The sequence below is a fragment of the Pleurodeles waltl genome, chromosome 9 (genome assembly GCF_031143425.1).
Source record: "Pleurodeles waltl isolate 20211129_DDA chromosome 9, aPleWal1.hap1.20221129, whole genome shotgun sequence".
Taxonomy (NCBI): Eukaryota; Metazoa; Chordata; class Amphibia; order Caudata; family Salamandridae; genus Pleurodeles; species Pleurodeles waltl.
Window position 1 is genome coordinate 1,052,973,709 of NC_090448.1, and position 21,274 is coordinate 1,052,994,982.

The 21,274-nt window shown below is 41.1% G+C and overlaps 1 protein-coding gene across 1 annotated transcript in view; it reads left to right on the forward strand.

Moving 5' to 3' along the window:
- Positions 1-21,274, forward strand: part of SOS2 (SOS Ras/Rho guanine nucleotide exchange factor 2) — a 282,480-nt gene that overhangs the window by 8,231 nt on the left and 252,975 nt on the right. The gene's annotated exons all lie outside the window — the stretch shown is intronic.

Genomic DNA, 21,274 nt, shown 5'->3' on the forward strand with positions numbered 1-21,274 from the left:
AAGCTCACTGGGAATCTGCTTCAAGCTTTTCGTAAACATTGGATTGACTGATTCTGTAGATGAGAAAGAAGCTATTGGCTGCTGGAAAGCAGTCTACGTTCTGTGAGCTCTCTAGAGGCTACAGGAGTTATTTCTTTCTGATACTCTTTCCATTTCCAAACATGGCAGATTTAATTTTCCATCTCTAGCAGCAAGCTCGCATAGCCGGCAGGCCACCTTACTTGGCCTCGCTGTAACTACTTATTGTGGCTTAAATTCTTGTTACAATAGCTCACTTATATCCACTTCTCATGGCTATGCATTCTGACTTTACTCTGCAGGGGTTAGGAAAATCTGAGGGTCGAGATTATCATATTGTGAAACTCTTAGGCAGCTAACGTAATCTCACTGTGCCATAGTTTGCCATAATTGTGTGCATATTCCTACTGCACCCAGTAGACGCTTAAAAGTCTTGGCAGAGTTTCAGTGTTATGGGCTGTCTAAACATGTCATTTGACTTGCACACTTAAATGTTGTTTTTCACTCAATAGTATTTACTCACACGAAGATGTTTTTTGGTGAGCAGATCTACTCACAGGTCCCAGGGTAGCCAAGAAGCGGCCATTTCATGACTGAAATGCCCTGTGAGTTTGTGCACACCAACACACTTACATATTTAAGAGTACTCACCAACTGCTCTTTAACCCATTTCTACCCTGGAAAATGTTGGGAATTTGCTCCTGTCAGGGGCAGAAGTAAAACTTTTTTTTCGTTGGGAACGGCGTTTCTTCGTGAGGGAACACATTAAAGAATGGGCCCTAAATTGGTTTTACACTGATTTCCCATTATCATTCTTTAAAACTGGTGTGCATTAAGTATGCTTAATTAAATAATACTTTATCGAAATGTATTTGAAGTTGTCCTTAAAACTGCACCAGAGTTTAGTAAAACCTGTGTCTGACAGTTCTTTAAAAACTATAAATATTTTTGGGAAAGTTTTATTTTAAAAGCAAACACAATTGCTCAGTACTTTTTCGGCAAAACTATCAGCCACCCTGGTCTGTTTTTTTTTTCTTCAATTTGCATGTATTTTTTTAGGTACATTGTTTAATTACAAAATCACTAATCATGTTTCTATTGTTCTGCAAGTATTTCCATGTAATAAAGGAGCTTCCTAGGAGCATTTCAAATGGGCACAGATTCATAAAACTTGCAAACGTGTACACTTTTATATTGGAACTAATGGCATTGCAGCCGAGCTTACACGTGCCTGTAAAGGCTTTGTAGCAATGAAGCATGTATACCATTCTGAACATCCAATACATATGGATGTATTATCCACTTTGGCAGGGCACAATTCTCTTGTCTTGTGGACAAAGTAAACATTGAGACTTGTTGTCCTTGACCACAAACAATATGTGCTGGGTGTCAGGCAGTGGAATTTCTCACCTTTGCTATAGCATAATGCCTTTTCAGTATTCAAGCACTTAATTTGATTCAACAGATAACTTTATCTTCTCTTTATAATTTGCAAAAATGTATCAAAATACAATATGCATAAATAAACTCAAATATGAGTAAAAATTAGCCTAATTCTGAACAAGGTGACCACTAGTTTTGAATGTATGCAAATAATTTCAGGCAGCACATAGATGAAAGGAAAGTACAGTCTCTTGCCTGGGTCTATAGAGCATTCATGCAGCCAAGAACAAACAAATGCATATTGCCATCATGAACCTTAATGCAGATTACATGAATGATATCTAGAGCGGTATTCAAGTTCCATCATAAGACCAGTGATCAGTAAAATTAACAAGATGATCACCTGAAAATACTTTAAAGTACTACAAGAAACTCCATGAAATGTGTTTTGAAATGCCAGGACTAAACTATTGGACTAACCTACAGGACTAACCTCTCAGTCGCATTTATAGTTGGAAAAGTATATGCCGACCATTACATCTTCACTTGCAAAACATATTTCAGCCCTACTGAAAGCCCACTCCTGTCGTCTTACTGAAAAGAAGACTTTAAAGGTTGGATGCTTTTTAAGTCTCCACGGACCCCCAAATTAATGGATAGAAAATACTGAAATTGTCTCACTCAAAGATTAGACCCATACCAGTTACAGCAAGAAGCCTACCAATTGAAAGCGCTCAAGGCTGTCTTGATTGTTACTTGATTGTTACTTTTGGTACGGGCTCTCTTGGCAACCTCTGAAATGGCACCTGTGTGGAAGTCCCTGGGTGGATCCAATTACATCTTGTATAAATCACCATTTAGGTCTTCCAGATCTTGAAAAGACAAAGAGATTGCTAAGATAGCAGTTAAATCATAGACATCCCTGACGGTACGGAGCTCCAGGTGCCCTGAAAATGACTCCTGCTCAAATCCCACCTTTGAGTGTGTCTAACAAATTCATACTAATGATCTAGCCAGAATAAAGCAACTTATCAGAGAAATAACCAAAGAGGGATCAAAAATCACCAAGAATCGCAGCTCGCCCTTTCACTGGAGCATTATAGCTTACTGAGCTGGCAATACCTGGTTATGTGAGAAAATGGGTGATCATAGCTCAGCAGGAACAGCAAGACACCTTCATCGATTTAGAAACAGGTAAACAGAAACAAACAAAATTTTTGAAGATATCTGGCAGCCAGGTGCTGAAATGCAAAGGGAGCTGGCACAATAGAGAGTGAGAAATGAACTCACTCACCTTCCCATACGAACAAATACACCAACAAAAGAAGCATGTATGTTACCACATTCTCAGGCAGTGTCTCTAAATGACCTTACTGCCCCATGTTTATCCTAATGATGAAACATCTTCGTTGTTATTAAAGAGACCACATCACCCTCCAACCTAGTTAGTGGCATGCTTCATCATAGTGTTTGTACTCTGTTCTGCCTTTACAAATTATTATATTCCGTTAACCTGAGTCACAAATCAATATTTTTGTTCTGAACAAATAACTTAGTGTCTTAAATGGAAAACAATCATGAATTACTGCAATATAAATGTTTCCAGCAATCAGGACTGCATCTGGCATGCAAATATCAAAAGCAAATCCACTGTACTATTTGCAGCATACTTCTGCTGCCTAAAGACCAAAAACATCATAAAGAAGAGCATTCCAAAGAGCGAGCTGAACTTGCCAGACTACAGCAGATTTCATTGGTCTCAATCCACTACAAGACAAATAACATTTGAAGTGTAATTTAATGATCTGTGTACAAGTACTGGTCTACAGGTGCTCACCACTTTAAAACTGTGGATAACTTCTCTTAACTCAAGTGATCTGGATTTTCTCACTGAATCCTAGCTAATTTAAACTGCTAGGTCATAAAATTGTCCTCTGTCGAAGGTACAACTGTATCAAAGAAGAAAGAAGCCATGTACAGACTTCTCATACACTGCAGGATACTTATTTATTGTAGAAGTATAGCGCATATCCATTACAAAAGGGGCCCAGAGATTAACTGTAAGGGAAGGGCATGGAACAAACCCACCTCACACATTCTAGTGATGTCCTGCATTCTATTCTCTTACAGAGATCTCACCACACTTCTCCTTCCTTTCAATGATAGAAATTGTACTACAGACAACATCTTACAAAATCTGAACGTCCTATTAAATACATCTTCTTTAAATTAAACAAATAGTTCTCTAAACAACAGCTTATAAAATATTTGCATGCCTTTAAATCTTTGCATGCCATTAAACCCTACACCACTTCTCCCTTCTTAAAACAAATTGTACTCAATAATACAATACAAGAAACATATGAAACACAGAATGATAACTAAATGCAAAACAACGCACTAATATGAGATGCAATTGTGAAAATAGTAGTTCCTATATTCATGAAAGAATGTAATCTTGCAATTGCTTTGGTTTCAAATGAACCTGTGTAAGTCTTCTGTTTATCCTGGTGATTTCCTTGGTTTTCTCAGCGTATTTAAACTTGGTGGAGTCTTTAAACTTTATGCTAGGAACTAATGCTATCGGGGATGTACTCCTCCAAGTTCCATCTGTCATTTTTGCTGCATTCCTGCGTAATTCACAAGTTTGTCGAGGTTCCTTAAATTCTGATAATTCTTTGTTCATTAACACAGGGTTTTCTGCCTTTACCCAATCTCTCAGTCTGCAAACTCCACTACAGGGTTTATTGCTGATTTTCTTCACACTCACTGCATTAGAAGTATTTTCAGCTTTTTCACAAATTTCTTTCACATTGCTTCCTTCATGTAAACATTTCGCCATTAAAAATGGACACCATTTAGACGATACAATTTGTCTTCTCATGAATTCAAAAGGACGTTTACTGGTGGCTACATGTGGTGGCTACTTTTAGTCCTTGATCTACACACACATTGTTTCTGTGTGCAGCTTAAATACTATCCACTAACTTTTTATTGAAGCGCTGTACTTTACCATTGCTTTGTGGGTGATGTAAGGGTGTCCTGACATGTTTAGTGCCACACTTATTCAGGAATTGACGCATCTCTAGCTAAACAAATTGCACTGCAATATCAGTCAAAATCTCCCTTGGAAAACCTTCTTGGATAAAACTCTTTCCTAAACAATTAATTTCACTTCTGGTAGTCGCGATCCTGTTCAGTTCAACCTCAACCCATCTAGGCAAATGATCTATTACCACTATGAAAAATCTCATGTTAGGCAGTAAAATATGAAAAGGCCCTAGAAAATCATGACCGTCTTTGCCATGCTCTATTCGGTTAAGTTACAAGTGAGTCTGCGGTATTCTCAGAGACCAGTACCTTATCACTCCTATTACATCTTGTGCACATCTTGACAAATCTATTTCCATGTCCATTTTAGGTCACCTCAAAATAATTTCTTATTTTTTAGGTTGAGCATAGCAGCGCCCAAGTGCTGCTCTTCTCAACATTTTGTAATCTATTGTGTGGGCTTTAACCACGCCATCTCACGCCCATCACTTTCATACGTTCCTGGGCCAGCCTTTCAAAAATCCCTTGATGTTGTTGGTAAATGATTTACGTTTGTACTTCTTTGAGGCTGTTTTGTTACCACCTTGGAGACTGACCCTGTTACATGCATTACGGCACGATCGGGCATGTACCTTAGTGTGAGGCACTATTTTTTCTTTTGCTTCGTCGCTTTGTGCTCATGGCGGTCTGTTGTTTCTGCCTCGCCCTTATTTTCCGGCATCTTGCTGTTTCTTTGCGATGTCTGTGGGGTCTTTTTTTTCAGTTTTATACAGCGCAAACTCGATACAAAGGCATTACAGTGCTTTACATGAGCACTGGTTACATTACCCAAGAACACATTCATTTTTTATAGCAACGGGAGATTAAGTGATTGCCAAGAATCACAGGATGTTGAGCCAGCGCTGAGATTCAAACCCTATTCCCCACATCCCAATGTCAGCAACTCTGGCCCTTACACCACATCGTCTCCAAATGGGTACTTTGTCTGGTGTGTGTTAGGGCAGTCTGGGAATGTCGTTTTTTTTTTCTTTTTTCTTTTTTATATTGCGCTTATTGATACAGGTTCTGCCATTTTACAGCGTTGCAAAGCAGGTGCCATTATTAACAAATTGGCTATAATTCATTTGCATCCACCTTGCAGAGATGAAGTGAATAAGCTCTGTCAGGATTGTAATCTGTGACATTCTCTTTCTGTCAAGAACCCTGCAGTGGGTGCATTAACCAACTGACTTGAGTAGAGCTTAACACTAGGCGATTGCACATGCTCTTGATAACCTCCGGAGGGTCACCAACCAAGCGCATATGTTAGTTCTAGGCAAAAAGGTGGCAAAAGGTATTATCTCCAAAATGGTGGAAAAGGAGTCGTGACTCCAGACCCAAACACTTCATGGTCTCAAGCTTGATAGCAAAAAAAGCCTGGTCTTTGGATATAAATTGGGCCTCTTCACATAGAGTTCAGTTAGTAGAGGCAGTCGTTTTCCTAACCCTATAGCACAAAGAAGATAACACAAGGGTGCCACAGTAAGAGGAGCAGCGTATCAAAGGGCACAAACTAGACAGATGCTTCAAATTTTGAGTAGCCACTCCAACAAAGATATTTCTCACTTCGAAACCATCAGCCAGTGCACAAATGTATTCACCAAAAAGGTACCATCAAGGCCCAGGAAATTCAGGTACACATATCTGTTCTACATAGTCCAGTCCTGAGCCAAGGGCTGTCATGAGACTGTTAACCCAAGGCAGTGTTTTAAATTAATACAAAGTACCAGCCCTTCTGTATTTCCATTTTCCTCTGGACCCTATCCTGTTGGCCCATCTACCACGGAAACTCTGTTTCACAAATCTGCACACATTCGAAGCCTCCTGTTCAGTTTTTAAAAGTTAGGCTCTTATTGCCATTGTAGAGGAGTAATTCCTTTAAACGTTTAACGTAGAGAAATATATGCCTACCCCCTTTTCTTTGCTCCTAATTCTTTTGATCCCCTCATTCTCTGGGTTAAATGCCACAAAGGTGCCTCTTTGTGTTTTTTTCGTGCTATAAAAGTTTGTCAACACACTAGAAAGGGTTGCATCTCTATGGTATCACAGCCAGTCTGTAAGAATGAGGTGAAAAAAAAAACTTCCAAGATGACAGGCTTGTTGTGTCCTCTTTCCTGCAGCAACAAACCTGGCAGGGTTGCTGTGGCACCTGCCATACATCCACTACACTCCAAACCAAAATAACAGACCTATTGCATTGCAAATGCTTCTTTTGTAATGGTAGCACCCGAATGACCAATGTGAGCTTTAGATTATATTCTTTGACAAAAAATTCTGGTGATACTAGTTTATGCCCCCCACACTATTTTATCACTTTTGATAGACAATTCGTCTAATACTGTGGTTCCAAATCTTTTGACTTCTGTGGACCCCCACTTTATCATTATTGGATCCTGGGGATCCCCACTGAATCATTATTAGAATCTGAGGACCCCCCACTGAGTCATTACTAAAAGCTGTGGACCTAATCTGTTCATAATTAATTTTCGAAGCAGTTGCGGACCCCCTGACCAGGGTTCGGGGACCCCCAGGGGTCCCCGGACCATAGGTTGGGAACCAGTGGTCTAATACCTCCCAAAACATTTATAAGTCCAGTGATTATATTTTCTCTATACGTCAACCTTTTTAAACCAAAGTCCTCACTTTGTTGAAAATCCTTTTTTTCTTTTCTTTTTTCTCTTTTTTTTAACAGCATCAACCCATTCTTTCACTTCTGTGCACATGTTGATGTCATTGACACATGCCAAAAAACACTCTTCAATCTCTGTTTCTCAATCGTCTTCTTCAATATCCTCAATGGGTAGCCTAGGCAAGCAGTCTGCCCTATAATTCTTACCCTTTGGAATGTATTCAATAGTAAATGTAAACTCTTAAGTTTGGCAGAAAGTCTTGCAATGTGAGCTGTCAATCGTCACCTTTTTACCAGATAAATGTCTACCAGTGGATCATGATCAGTTTTCCTGCTCCACTATTCCTGCTTAAATTGTTCAACACTCCACGCACATCCTAGCTCCTTTTCAATAACGGAGAATTTCTACTCCATTTGGCGTAATGTTTTAAAGGCAAACCCTATTGTGCTTTCTTGTTAACTATCACATTGTGATAATACAGCCCCTAAACCATACACACATGCATCAACTCTCACAGTGGTTCTCCTTCCTTCCACAAATGGCTGCAAAGTTGGAGCATTTATAATGTCTTGTCCTGGAATGCATTGACAACAATAGAATGTGTGATGTGGGTGTGTTCCATGCTTTTCCAGTTACATCACCACAAGCCACTCAGTTGGTATGAAACAGCTCTTATCTAGTTAATCTCCACCTGCCGTAAGATCAAAAGTCTGCACTCCACCACTTGAAAGTTTTATTAACTGCCATTAAAAAATCTCACGCAGGGAATTCCTGTAAATTCATACAATAATGACCACCGAAACCCAACAAAACATGAATTGCTCAAATTATGTCCCTAAACAACTGTTTTATTGGGGACTTCAACATCTACAGTAGTAATTAGAAGACCCACATTTTCAAACAGTTCTCCAACATTCAAATGTCAGATCCATACACTTTGACTGTTCCAGACACACTGTAACCTCGTTTTACATAGTATCTTAAATTCTCATCACAAATAAAAAGCAGAAAGATACTGAAGTCAAGAAATTGTTCAACGGAATCACCCATCTCAAGCTTGAATCTGCCTTCAGTGGAGTTTTCTTGCCTGTCACACAAACGTTTGTTGTAAATAAATATTTGCTCACTTTAATGACTACTAGAAATTGCTAATAAGTACCCCCCTTTCCGGGAGAAAGAATTAATCTCAACTCAAATCGTTCCTAAATAATGATTTGAACCAAGGAATCGAGTGTTACATCCTCAGTCTGGATTGGACTGATCATTTTACCAATAGCTTTAAATCTGAGGAGGCTTCTATAATTCAGCGGGAAGCTCTACCCTTGCCATGTAATTTAGCAGGGGAAGCCTTATTAATTTACCCTCTATAATTAATGCAATTCAAAGTGCAGCACATAACAAGGTTCCAGGTCCAGATGGGATTCCAATCAACTTGTATAAACACACTATTAATTTTTGGGCTACCCTGTTGACTAATGTCCTCAGAGCCGCTGTTAAAGGCAACCTTAGAGGCTTATGGAAAGAGGCAGTTATTGTTCCAGTTTTTTAAAAAGGAGATCAAAGTCTGCCCACATGCTATCGTCCAATCTCCTTGCTAGATTCTTGGTCGGGTAATTGTAGATAAATTGGAAACTTGGGCGGAGGACATAGCCTTTTTTTTTTTAACCGTGCAGTATGGTTTTAGACCCAATGTAGGGACAGAAGGGCAGTCCTCAAACTTAGCCTTTATATGGGGGAAGTATGTCAGAGCCAAGAGAGGTGCCCTACATGTGGCTTTTATAGACCTCTCTAGTGCTTTTGACCTAGTGGATCAGTCAATTCTCGGCGACCTAATCCATCAAGCTGGCATTGATCACGCTCTGGTAGATTTGGTGCAAAGACTACACACACATGCAACCACAAAGGTGCGTTACACACTGCTAGGGAATTGTACAAATCCTATTATGGTGATCGGAGATGTGAGACAAGGGTGTATTCTTGAATTTTTTTATTCCTACTGTATAATAATTCACTAGGTCTTTTCTATGCAGACAATGCAGTCCTTCTGGCACTAATGGCAAATTGCCTTCAAAAATTGTTGGATGGATTTTACGAATTTATGTCCATACATAAGCTCAAGGTAAATTTCCAATACCATTTGTAAAGACCTGTGGCCCGAAAACCACCAAAATAAATAATTTTCATATAGGGGGGGACCCAGTTGACAAAAGTGCTTTTTTGTTGTTTAGCTATTTGGGTATTTTCTTTGATACACATGGGTCTTGGGAAGGACTGATTGCACAAAGAGCACTCAAACTAGGAGCAGCATCGGATGCTTTATTTAGATTTGCAAAGCAGCTTGGTGGTAAACCCATTAAGGAATTGATACAACTGTATAGAAGTAAATGTATATCGATCGAGGTTTATAGTGCTGGTGTATGGGGTAGAGCTCCCCACCGGGGCAACTACAAGTCACGGAGAAATAGATTTTTATCTTGCCTACTGGCACTACCTCAAAGTACAGCGAGTCTGATCCTCCATCTTGAATTAGGGGACAATTACATTGAGGACCTTATAGGCATACCTCCTTTGTTACTATGGATCAAACTTTGTGTCACACCGAATGCAGCAATTTCCCTGTTAGTGTTAGCAGATTGTCCAAAATTGGCCAAATGGCAAGCAATCCCTTGGCTGGTATATGTCAAAAGAATTTTTTATGATCTTGGCTTACAGACCCATTTTGATCATCCTGAGGATATTTGTGCTCAAACTAAAGAACGGGTTAAAAAACAGTACTTGGCGTACAGGGAAGAAGTGCGTATTGTGAGAGCCCTCAAAATGGTGTCAGTGACTAATTTCATGCAGCTTGAAAATATTTTAGGGGTGAATACATACTTGTTATGGCTAACTAATCCTAAACACAGTTATTACATAACACGGCTGAAGCTTAATTTGATTCACTACCTGGGACAAGAACACCCATACTTTTTTGTTGCCCATGCGATAACACCTCTTTTCAGTCAACATTGCATTTTATGCTTTTTTGTAAATGATACTCTCTTTCGGGCCCGTTTTCTTCGTCCTGTCCTTGAATACAGGCAACCCCTATCACATAAAAACCGTTTGAGATACTTGCACTCTGTTGCTTCTCCTGAGATATGCTTTGCTGTATGAGTTTTTTATTATTGTGGCCAAGAACCAACAGAAAGTCTACGGTACGGGCCCCTGAATTCTTAAGGCAAATTGAGTTTTATACTTGTGTTATTATCCAACTTCACGTAAAATGCACTTTGAGAATTAAACTGAGATATATCTTATAGAGTATCGACTCTGTAAAACTATTGGTTTTAGGGATATTATACTGTGTATATCTGATTAAGAGGCTATACAACCAAAGGGTTTTTTCATTTAGTATGATTAGGTCAAAGGTATGGCTGGAAGCGACTTAAATGTTTTGCTATTTTGCACAGTTATCACTTAATTAGATGTAATGTGTGCTATACACGAATAGAGCAGAAAAATATTTTTTAATGTATAGACTTTGTCTCAAGGATGTTTTACTGTTTACATTGGATCACGAAGCAATACAAACATATATATTTCCGGTTCTTTTGTAAACTCTTTTTTTTACTGTCTCTTTTTAACTGCTTTTAGATTGTAGGACTATTTGCTATATATACAGTGATTAATGTTTGAAATGATATATCTTGTACTTTTATGGTTTCAAGTGAGACCGAATAAAGTTATTGTGTTTGTTAATATCAACTCAAATTGAACAAATCAATGGTTTTCACTACTTCACTTCAGGACAGCTCAATTGAAAAATGTACCAAATTTGTAAAACATCATTACAGACACATTTTTTATCATCCCCAAACAGCTAAATACAGAACCACACCTAACTAGGAATCTTTACATCTCAAAGAACACTTGATCTCACTTCACAGCAATAACTGAAATACAGCTGGAAAATCTAATCTAAACTCAAAACCTATCTTCTGTGTGACATTTCTACAAAACATGTCAAAATGATTCTGAATTAGTTTTCCAAAACGTAGTGGCAGATTGTCAACTGCTTACTTACTGCAGGGAAATTCCCAAACACTCTGAAACAGGGACATTCCGTTTACTTAAAAATAAATAAAACAGCTGACTTAAATTCAATTCATTAGTTAATTATAGACTGGTGAATCATTGCTCCTGGCTTGGTAAAGTGATCAAAAAGATTTGTAGCTAATCAACTCAGTGAGTCTCAGACTGCAAACCACTCATCTTATCAGGTGCAGGGTATACCTGTCCCAGGATTCCCTACTAGGAGCCTTGAGGGCAGGAGGTGGGGCCATCCCAGGTTGTACTATTTAACACTGAATGATATCCTCCGGGTGGAAGTCTCGGACTGGAAACCACTCACCTCATCAACTGCAGGCACTACCTGTCCCAGTATTCCTTCCGTCTGCCAGGAGTCTCGAGGGCAGGGGGCATGGCCCTCCCAGTTTGTACTATTTAGCACTGATTGCTGTCCCACAGTGCAGGGCACACTGGGCCAAGGGCAGGCCCGGAAGAAGCTGGGCACCTCCCTTGGCTTGAACTCATGAGGTCCAGGAGGCCTTGTTTTTACTTTACTTTTCTATCACGACTAGCTCAAGTTTCTTTTGTTAGTTAAGCAGCTAAGAAATATACCTAAGCCGAGCTATGATTGACTGCAAATTGGTGACCCTTTATAAGATTATTAGAGATTCTTGTTGTGTTGGGCCAAGCCTAATTACATTATTTATAATGTTTTTGCTGACTTTTGGGATTTGTTCTGTCTGGTCGAAGTCTACCAGACAAGTGCGCCTGTCTGTTTTGCCAGAGACATCTTGGGAAATTCAGACAGCTGACCTAGGAATACATTCTGCCCATTTCTTATACTTGGCTTTGTAACTCACATTTTATGGCTTTCTGTCTGCTGGCTTTATTTGCTTTAGGCTGTCCAGCTTGAGTTTATCCCTCCTGTTGCTCAAAAAGTTTCACTGTATTTGTCCACAAGCTCACTTTCTGTAACCAGACCTTTAAATCTTGTTCTTTCCTTGTCACATTTTTTGAGCATTCAAAGACAGAGATCAAATCTCAAGTGCTGTCTTCCAGCGGAGCTTGGTGTTTACAATTCTTTCCCTGACTTCAAAGTGAGAGAGTTTGTGACAATCCTGCTGAGTACCCATGTAAGAGGAGAGGGTAGACAATGCATTTTTTCTAGGACAATAAAAACAAGTATTTTCAATGCAATAAGTCTCACATGATGTAGATTGTCCTAGTAGTTTATGAAGGAAAGTCTTAATTTTATTAAAGACACAGAGGCGAGTATTATGCTTATCTTTCCTTGCTTTACTTTAACAGCAGCAGTCAAGTAAACAACTACAATTCGCAAGAGAAAAGAGCCAATTGGAAGAAAAAGGTAGTTCCATAACAATAACCAATCACCAATGCATACACTTATTATGATGTCACTTGACTGCGAACAGCCCTCTTTTCTTACTCGAGAAGTTTAGTAAGCTCGAAATAAAGGCACAATAGATAAAACAATTAACAGAGCCAAAATGAGGGAAAACAAGTCTTGGCAAAAGTTCATAAATCCTGAAAAAGGGAACTTGGGAAGGTGTGGAGGAGAAGGAGTATTCTCAAGGTTGCTTAAAGAAGAAGATCCCAGAGAAGAGTCAAGGTGGAAGACGTCCTTCTTAGGAAGTCGGCTGCGACAGAGTCTGTTTCGCTAATAGGGTGGAAAAAAAGAAAGTTAGAACATGGTGGAGGGATAATACTCACCTCTGTGTCTTTAATAAAATTAAGACTTTCCTTCATAAACTACTAGGAAAATCTACATTTTATGTCAAGACCGGAGGCTCCTATTATGCTTTTTTTAAAGCGTACTAAATACAGTGGTAGAAGGATTAACATTAGGTTTGCAATAAAAAAAACTTAAATACATTGTCATTAGACCAATCTGCCGATCTAAGAATGTCCTCAAAGCGGGAACCAGCCCAAAAGGCTTTAAAGCCATGGCTCCTCTAGCGGAATGAGCCCCGAAGGCAGAGGTGTTGATCCCAGCTAGGGACATTATCCATTTAACCCACCGGCCTAAAGTAGGGGAGGACAATGGATTGTAAGGTTTCCTAAAGGAAATAAGAAGTTTGGAAACGGAGGACGTTCTTAGATCTGCAGTTTTTTGTTCATAAACTTTAAGACATTGGCCAACGCACAGTTTACGATGATCAGGAAAATATGTATAGAACACTGAGGAGAGATTTGTTTTAGTGCGCCGAAATATGGTAAATAAAACACCTGTAGGGGTAAATTGACTAAATGAAATGTCTAAAGCTCTAACATCAGACAATCTTTTGATAGAAACTGGACAAAGCAACATAGTTAGTTTTGCAGAAAGTATCTTTAGAGAAAGGAGAGAATTATCAGGCCATGACAGAAATAGATGCAGAACGACATTCACATCCCACAACTTGCTGTATTTGGGAAGAGGAGGATTTGAAAATGTTACTCCCTTTAAAAGACGACAAACAAGGGAATGTTCCCCCACTGGTTTTCCGTTGATAAAAGCGTGGTTTGAAGAAATGGCCGATCTGTACAGAATTATAGTTCGAAAGGATTTCCCTTTGCTGGCTTCTGATGCAAGAAAATTGATAATGAAAATCACATCCGCTGATGTTTTCCCAGACACTAGCTATGCCAAAAAGACCAAGCTGACTTGTAGGCTTTTGTGGTTCCTGGAGCCCAGGACTGGGTGATATATATAGAAGCTTCTGTCGAAATGCTCGGGGTAGAATGGGAATGCCGAAAGAGTGAGAAGATTGTCCAGAATTAGATTGTGAGGACGGTTGAGGGGGTCCTAAAAGAGATTTGGAAAGGACGGCAGGAGGAAAGGAAAATCTATGGATAGTTGTAAAAGAGTTGGGAACCAAACCTGGGATTGCCAGAAGGGGGCTATGAAAACTAGAGTTGCTTTCTGGCGTCGGACGTGCGCAAGTAGCCTGCTGATCATAAGAAAGGGGGGGAAAGCGTAGTTAAGAGAAACAGACCAATCCTGCGAAAAAGCATCCGAAGCAAGCGCTAGAGGATCCGGGTGCCAGCTGTAAAATTGAGGAAGTTGAGAATTGAGGCGGGAGGTGAAAAGATCTATTGACAAAGGACCCCATTTGGCCTCGATAGACCGAAAGATGGGGGGGTGAAGTCTCCAGTCGCTTGAATCCCGAAAGTGTCGAGAGTGCCAATCTGCCACTGAATTGAGGTCACCCGGAAGGTATTCTGCACGAACCGACAGATGGTGGGAAAGGCAGTATTCCCAGAAGGTTTTGGCCATCTCCTCTAGGGGCTTGGATTTTGTACCCACCAAGTGGTTTATATAACGAATGGCAGAGATGTTGTCCATTCTGAGAAGAATAGCGAAGTGAACTCTATCCTTTGCAAGACTTCTGATTACAAAGGACCCTGCAAGCATCTGTAAACAGTTTATATGCAATTTGGACTCCTCTAAAGACCATGTACCTCAAGTCGAAATCGGACCGCATCGGGCTCCCCAGCCTAAGAGGCTTGCGTCTGATTCTAACTCAAGATCTGGGGCTAATGGAAATATAGTCCTATTGTTCCAGGCATCTAAATGGAGGAGCCACCACTGAAGTTCTGCTCGAGGATCCTGATCCAATGAGACTGAGTCTGAGTATGCAAGGCCTTTTCTTAAATGACGCATTTTTAATCTTTGGAGGCAACAGTAGTGCAAAGGACCTGGGGAGATGGCTTGGATAGAGGAAGAAAGAAGACCCACTGTGTGGGCCAGGGTTTTGAGAGACAGAGAGGACTTGTGTAGGACCTGAAGAATTTCTGATTTTATAGATTTTACCTTTGCAGAAGGGAGGTGAAGAGTGGCGGAGATCACATTTATTACAAAACCGAGAAACTCTGTGTTGAGTTGGGGAAAGAAGAGATTTTTCTTTGTTGAGCACAAAACCAAGATGTTAGGAGAGAGCAGGTAAGGGAAATCTGGGATTGAAGGGATTTTACACTCTGATTCATTAGAAGTATATCGTCCAGGTAGATGATGAGTCTTACACCCTGAAAACTGAGAAAAGCTACAACTGGCTTCATTAGTTTGGTAAAACACCAGGGAGCTGAAGTAAGTCTGAAGGGAAGGGAGTTGATGTGAAAGAATTGACCTAGCCATTGAAATCGAAGAAATTTTGTGTAATTTGGATGAATAGGGACGGATAGATAGGCATCCTGAAGATCTAAACGAACAATCCAGTCGTTTTGGAGAAGGGAATCTCTGAGATGTAAGATTATCTCCATCTTGAAATGTCGATATACCACAAACTGATTGAACAGCCTGAGATTGATGACTGGACGCATCTTTTTGTTTTACTTTTGAACCAAGAAGATGGAGCTGGTAAAGCCTGAAGGGTCGGGAAGGCAACGAGCAATGGCTCGTTTTTGGAGAACGGACTGAACTTCCGACGAAATGAGGTCAAACATGTCTTTTGAGAATTTTGGGGAAAGAAGAAGGGAAGATTGAAAAGGTTCTGAATAAAGTTCGATAACATAACCTTGAACTGTATTTAAAACCCAAGGGTTTGCAGATACTGACAACCATTTTGGGAGAAAATGTCGAATCCAGCCCCCGCTGGGAAAGGAAGGTCAAAATGTGCACTCACCTGGTTAGTTTGGGTAACGGGATCCTCTGGAGCCTTTGCCATGGTTAAACCTGCCTCGTTGCGCATAGAAATTAGGCTTGTAGTCTTGGTAGGAGCCATTGAAGGAGTCTGTGGAACCTTGGTTATTGTAACCACAGCCGGCAAAGCGGTTCCTTCCTCTGCCAGCCCTGGCAAAAACCCATTGGGAAAAGGTATTTTTGAGTGATTGTTGGGCCTTATCAAGTGAAGTAAAAGAGATCCTTGACAAAAGAATCTCCGAAGACTAAACCATCCGCTTTAAGGCCAGGATCCATGGTGGCCAAATTAACTAATTTAGGATCCAGTTTGAGAAGGTCCTTTTCTTCGTTCATGCGTAATAGCGGAATTAGCATTTCCCAGAAGACAAAACGAACGTTGAACCCAAAGAGACAACTCCTCGGGATCTACATAAGCATTGTCCAGTCTGGCCGATTCCGCCATATCAAAGATCCATGTGAGAGGACCAACCACGTCTAACAATTTCTCCTGACAGGAGGACCAAGCTTTATCCACATCCTTGCGAGGGTCTTTACCAAATTTGGAAAAGAAGGTAACAGTTGCAGGATCAATGGAGGAGTGAGCGTAATTTTGTGAGGTAAGGAAGGACGGGGGCATTCCAATCTCTGTTTGGCTCTTCATTGTTTGTCTAGGGGTGTATGTAATCTGGAAGAAACGTAATCACCCACATGATCTGGAGGAAGCCACTCCGTAGAATTAGGATGTTGAATATGAGATGGATGAAACCTAGGCACTCCATTGGAGTCAGAAATAAACATAGGTTAGGTGTCGTCCTGATGAGAGATCTTTGATTTCTTAGCTAGGGGGGCTAAGAGACCGCCATTGTCTTTGTCAGATGCATCGTCATCTGAATCCACATTGACCAAATCATCGTCAGTATCCTGGATGGAGGAGACCAGAATAGGAGAAAAACTGTTTAGAACATTTAGTAGAAACTTTTTGTTTCTCATGAGTATTATCCTCCTTAGAAGGAGGCTTGTGAGGAACCGTGTCCTCTACCTTGCGTGAGGAAACCTCACTAACCAATAGCACCGCCTTATGTTTTTTTTATGTTGGACATTCGTTACCAGGTGCTTTCTGCTTTCCCCCGCAGAATGGGCCAACATTGATTTGGACATAATATTAATGACAGAATTTTCCAAATTCTTTGTAATTTTATTGAAAGAGGCAGACACTGCCTGTTGTACAGAGGCTTGAATTAAAGTATTCAACTCCTCTTTAATAATGGCCTCCTCCTCCATCGTCTCCTGAATTGAAGCAGAGCTGTCAATCACCATTAAGTGAGAGTAACAAGAAAAAACAGGCAAAAAAGGGTTAAGAAACCCATGGGCGTGAATAATGTGTAAGCCCCGCCTGTGGGTGTGAATGGGGATGAAAAAAGGGCGTGGTGGCAAGTCGGAGCAGAAAGAAAGAGGACTTCGGCAGGGAAACACCGCCCAGAACACAGGCGTCCGGCCCACAAAGGGAAACCAGGCTGCGGCGCTCCGGTAAGCAAGTTATTTGTTTCTCAGACGCGGCGCAAAATGGCGGCCGCCTCTGAGAGAACATTAATAACTGTCACCGGATGAAAGGACGCACAAGGGAAACGTTCACAAGCAAAGCGCCAACGTGCCGACTATGCAAGAAGCTTCAAAGAAAGCGGGGCAGCGCTAATACAACAACATTGAATAAATTGTGAAACAACACCAATAAATAACTGTAAACATTAAAATAGTTATAAACGAATGCGAAATAGTAGTTGACTGCGAGCAGAAAGAAAAGAGGGCTGTTCGCAGTCAAGTGACATCATAATACATGTATGCATTGGTGATTGGTTATTGTTATGGAACTACCTTTTTCTTCCCATTGGCTCTTTTCTCTTGCCTCTTGGGAATTGTAGCTGTTTACTTGACTGCTGCTGTTAAATTAAAGCAAGGAAAGATAAGCATAATAGGAGCCTCCGGTCGTGACATTAAATTTGGTCCTCTCTGCCTTAAAATTCTTGTGGCCCTTCATGTAACTAAAACACTTCAATTTACCACCTTCTTAGTGTCTTGACTGTAATGCTCAGAACAGCCTTTAGAGAACACCTTAATAAAAATAGTATTTGTAAGAAACATGATCATGTAACCATATAGTCGGCCCTAGAGGGCACAACATGAAAACAGAATTTCAGGATGCAAAGCATTGTAATCATTTATGTAGCCCCTAGAGGACGTAGTGCCTTACTCATTTTAAGGTCTACTGCAATACTAATACAATGAAGACCCTTAAAATACAAAGTACTCCGAGCTGTTAAACGTTCCAGCCATGAGAGACCTTTAAAAGACATTGAATGGTGGGAGAGGTTACTATTCCCCACCCCCAATCTAGTGTGGGGACCCAGAGTTGACAAAGACAGGAAGAGTGTGTCGTGCTGAACATTTTTATGGTGGTCCTATTCTCCTAGGACCACCACAGGCTGAGTTATGGTCAAAAATGTTTTGAAAAACAAATGCCAGCAAAGCATTATGGGACAAGTTTTCCCAAGTGCAGTGAATATTGTAGTATCGGCTCTCCTGCTGTGCTGGGAGAACCGCAGTGACTATTTCTGTGTTGTTTTTTTTTTTATTTTTTTTTTTTATTTTTTTACTGTTATAACTGCTCCAGTTTGTATATTTGCAGCTGCTAAACTTGTAAGTGGAAGTCATGTATGAAACTTTACATACTCAAGTAAGGCGCTTCTCCGATTGAGTTCGTGCTCTATGAACCTTTAAAAAAAAAAAAAGAAAGAAATAAACAAGAAAGAGCAGCATGCCCAAAACAAGGAAGAGGAAGAAACAACACACGGCTATGCAGCGGGAAGCACGAGTCAAAAAAAATAGTGCGCACACACTAAGGTATATGGCCGATTACGCTATAATCCATGTAATAGGGTCAGTCTCCAAGATAACAAAGCAGCCTCAGTACAGGACAAACATAAAGCCTTTCCCTACAAACTCAAGAGATTTTTGATAGGCAGGCCCAGGAACGAATGAAAGAGATGGGCATGGATTAAGCCAACAGAGTAGATTACACCATGTTGAAAAGAGCAGTGATTGCACGCTGCTATGCTCAACCTAAAAATAATCTGTGTTGATGTTTCAGAATATGTCAGAATTGGTACAAATGAAGCTAATTTGTTATGTAATTTTGAAGTGTAGTGACAACAAACATTTGAATACGATCAAAACACATCAATACACTAGGTATTGACATTTGCACACATTGTATGCAGCAAAACCGTATTTTGGTGCAAATGTAATGGTCATTTCCATTGAAAATGTGTTGTCTCTAATAGCAGTGTGTGCTACCACTCTATGTATACACTGTGGCACTCCACTATATGCCCCTCTATTCCCTTCTGCGACTTTACCACTCTACGACATTCCATTCTACTCTACGCCCCCCCACTCTGACACCGTACCTCACGCCACTCAACTCCTCTCCAATCAACACCAGTCACTCCAGAACACAGCATGCCACTCCACATTATTTACCCCACTCTACCCCAGTGCACTCCAATCTATCCCACTCTACTCCAATTTACCTCAGTCTACACCACCTCACTCCACTCCGCTCCAATCTACCCCAGTCTAATCCAGTTTATCCCACTCCACACTGCTCCACCCCAGTTTATCCACCACACTCCATCCCCTTTTACCGATCCCAATATATATTCCACTTCAACCTACCTCACTCCAATCCAGTCTACCCCAGTCCACTCTACTATAATCCAATCTACCCCATTTCAATACAGTCTACCCCACTTTAAACTACCCAGTCTACTGTACCCCAAACTAACCCCTCCACTCTACCCCACTCCACTCAATCTAACCTAATCAACCCCACCCCAATCTACTGCACTCTAGTCAAGTCTACCCCACTCTGCTCCATTCTAACCAATCTACCCCACTACAATGTGCTCCAACCCACTCCATTCTGCCCCACTCCATTCTACCCAGTCCAATTTACCCCACTCCAATCCATCCAACTCCTCTCCTCTCTGATCTACCCTACCTCACTGTAAACCATTTCGCTACAATGTACTGCACTCCATTCCAGTGAAACCCACTACACCCCACTCAAATCTACCTTACTCCGCAGCACCACAAACTACCCTACTCCAGTCTACCACATCCAATCTGCCCCTCTCTAATCTACCCAGTCTACTCCACTCTAATCTTCTGCACTCTAACCCAAACTGCCCCACTCCAATCTACCCCATTCTACCCCAGACCATGCTGTCTAACTCTAGTCCAATCTGCACCACTCCACTTCACTTAGCTGTTGGCTCAGTATCCTGTTATTCTGGGCAAATCACTTAACCTCCAAGTCCCTACAAGTCAGCGCTGTGAGACCCTCATGGGTGATTTGCTGAGCTTTACAAGTCCTGGGTTTATTTATTTATCTCAATCTACCCCACTTCTATTGCTCTCCAGTCTACCCCACTCCAATCTACCCTACCATAGTTCACCCAATCTATTCCACTCCAACCTGATCTATCCCACTCCAATCTACTCTACCCACCTCACCAGTCTAACCCAATATATACCATTCCACTCTACCCCGTTCTACCCCACACCAATTTACCCCACTCTATTCCAATCTACCACACTCCACCCTGCTCCCATTTTCCCTACTCCACTCTACCAGATCTACCCCACTCCAATCTAGCCCTTTTCAATCTACCTCATCTACACGCCACTCCAATCTACCCCACTCTACCACAATCTACCTCACTGTACCCCAATCTAATCTACTCCCCCCACTCCAACCTATCCCACTCTATCCACCCCGCACCACGTTCGACCCGACTTCACTTCAGTCTACCCCACTCTGTTCTGCCCTTCTAGAATCCATCCAATCCTCCTCACTCCAATCTGCCCCACTCCAATCTACTTGACTCCACTCCAGTGTTCTCCACTCCACTCTTCCTCCAATCCAGCCCACTCCACTCTTCCACATTCCATCCCACTCCACTCTTCCTCAATCTACCCCAATAAATCCTACTCTACCACAATCTTTCCCACTCCAATCTACCCAACTCCAATATACTACACTCCAATCTACACCAAACTACTCCACTCTGCCCTGGTTCAATCTACACCACTCCAATCTACCATGCTAATCTACACAACTCCCCAATGCCAATCTGCCCCACCCAAAATTTACCCCAAATTACCCCACTCTTTCCACCCTCTCTCTACCCCTACTCTACTCTACCCTCATCTACCCCACTCCACTCTATCACAATCTTTCCTACTCCAATCTACCCAACTCCAATATACTACACTCCAGTCTACACCAAACTACTCCACTCTGCCCCGGCTCAATCTACACCACTCCAATCTACCATGCTAATCTACACAACTCCCCAATGCCGAACTGCCCCACCCCAAATTACCCCACTCTTTCCACCCTCTCTCTACCCCTACTCTACTCTACCCT